Raw genomic sequence first — 2,500 nt, 5'->3', positions numbered from 1 at the left:
TAGATAATAAAAGCAAAATAGAATTATTAAGGGGTTCAGTACTAGCATCCATAATGTTTCATATATATGCCAATGGCATTATGAATAGTACAACAAGCAATGCCAACACATTTGCAGAAAATAGAAAGATCATAAGAAGAGTGAAAAATGAGGAGGACTGTAAGCTATTGCAAAAAGATATAGACACTATTTTCGCATGTAGAGGGGTGATCAAAAAGTAATGACAGTGATACCATATATTTTCACGGTACAGAGGTAAATCCAAATAGTGGCCTACATTCCTTCAAAGTACTCCCCTCCTGCCTCTATGCAACGTTCCATCCTCTTTCGCCACTTCATGAAGCACTCACGGTACTCAGAAGCCGATATACCTCGTAGCTCTGAATTGACTGCTCGCGCCAGATCTTGGATGCGATGAAACAGCTTCCCTGCGATCGCACCCTTGATCTTTGGAAACAACCAAAAATCACAGGGAGCAAGGTCAGGCGAGTAGGGTGGGTGGGGGAGAAGTGTGATCCCCTGCTGCTCCAGGAACTGCACAGTGAGGCGAGGTTTGTGGGGGGCAGCATTGTCATGGTGCAGCAAAAGGCGCGATCGGCGACGGGTTGGTGCAGTCTTGGCCTGATATTCCAGGACTCGAGGAAGGACGTGATCAGTGTAGTACTGGGCTGTGATAGTACACTGTTGAGGCATTACATCCACACACATTGGTCCTTGTGAATTGAAGAAGATGGTGAAAAGGCGATTCCTGCTGCGAAATCCTTCCTTCAGAATCTGAGGTCGAGGTTCTTCATCACTCAACCACACCATGTTAGACTGCTTGTCTCTGGTGGTGAAGAAAGAAATCCAACACTCATCTCCGGTAGCTACATCTGAGAACCGTTTCGGACCATTTGGCTCGAATTCAGCCAGCCATAGACGACAAATCCGCACCCGTTCGCTCTTCTGCTCTTCCGTGAGCAAATGAGGTATCCATCGAGCACACTTCTTCCTCAGCCCTAAGTGTTCATGCACGATGTCATGTGCGCTCCCATAACTGACACCGAGCTCCAAGGATAAGAATCGAAGAGTAACAGTTGGATCTTCGTCAATGATGGCCCGCGCACGGACCGTCGTTGCTTCGGTCACGGATGTCCGAGGGCGGCCAGGACGATGATCATCTTCTAGCTGACATTTTCCGGCTACGAAAGCTCGAATCCAGCGGGAAACAGTTTCCAGTGATGGAGTAGACTCGGGAAAAACTTGCAACAATTCCTCTCTGATCTCCGTTGCTTTTTTTTCCCGAGTTTCCACCTTGTGAAGGTGTAGAATCTGCAGCCTTCTTTCGAAAAATCCATGTTTCCGGTTAGAGAGGCAAACCAACAATGACGCAATCTCACAGCGCAACGATAAAATGTAAGCTAGACAAACAGCGACAAGCTCAAACATGTAACAACAGGCAACACTTGCTGCCCCTTGCTCCCCGCCCCCCCTACACTTATAGTCTCTCAGCTACGAGTCCGACTGTCATTACTTTCTGATCACCCCTGGTATTGACTACATGCGAAAATAGTGTCTATATCTTTTTGCAATAGCTTACAGTCCTCCTCGTTTTTCACTCTTCTTATGATCTTTCTATTTTCTGCAAATGTGTTGGCATTGCTTGTTGTACTATTCACAATTAGTATCAATACCAAAATAATTCATAGTGTTGGCAATGGATAATAAATTATAAAAGCAAAAGAGAATTATTTAGGGATTCAGTACTAGCATCCATAATGTTTCATATATATGCCAATGGCACTATGGATAATACAACAAGCAATTTCAACACATTTGCATAAAATAGAAAAATCATAAGTGTTAAAAACTAGGAGGACTGTAAGCTATTGCAAAAAGATATAGACATTATAGACACTATTTTCGCATGTAGTCAAGAATAGAAAATTAGTATCAATACCAAAATAATTCAAAGTGTTGGCAATGGGTAATAGATTATAAAAGCAAAAGAGAATTATTTAGGGGTGCCAATAAAAGACCTGTCACATGACAGTAACATCAGCGGGATGGTGGGAGAGACACATGGGCTGCTGCAGAACATTAAAGTGATTTTTCACTACATGAACGAAGAGATGATGAAAACCTTATAGAAACCCTGGCCCACCCAAGACTAGAATATATGTCAGTGGTATGGTCCCAAAACATAGTGAGGGATATAAGCAAGTTTGATAAAATACAAAAGGCAGTAATCAAACTGGTATGGTCCCAAAACATAGTGAGGAATATAAGCAAGATCGAGAAAATACTAAAGGCTGTAATCAAACTAGTTCCCAGTCTGGGAGATAAACCATATGGGGAGAGACCAAAACCACTGGGTCTGCCAACATTGGAAGATCAAAGAGAAAGAGGTGATATGGTTACAGTAATCAAGTGGCTAAAGGCAAATTACTATATCAACAAAAAAGATCTCTCAGTTAAGGACAGGAGGCCTGAGGCTTATATCAAGTTGGAACAAAATATG

General features: G+C 42.8%; 1 protein-coding gene across 1 annotated transcript in view; it reads right to left on the bottom strand.

Moving 5' to 3' along the window:
- LOC143019450 (uncharacterized) overlaps positions 1 to 2,500 on the bottom strand; it is an 89,904-nt gene that overhangs the window by 10,301 nt on the left and 77,103 nt on the right. The gene's annotated exons all lie outside the window — the stretch shown is intronic.

Source organism: Oratosquilla oratoria, chromosome 37 (genome assembly GCF_046742065.1).
Source record: "Oratosquilla oratoria isolate Oo_2021 chromosome 37, ASM4674206v1, whole genome shotgun sequence".
Lineage (NCBI taxonomy): Eukaryota > Metazoa > Arthropoda > Malacostraca > Stomatopoda > Squillidae > Oratosquilla > Oratosquilla oratoria.
The sequence above is the reverse complement of the archived record's forward strand: the minus strand, read 5'-3'. Positions and strand labels throughout refer to the sequence as shown.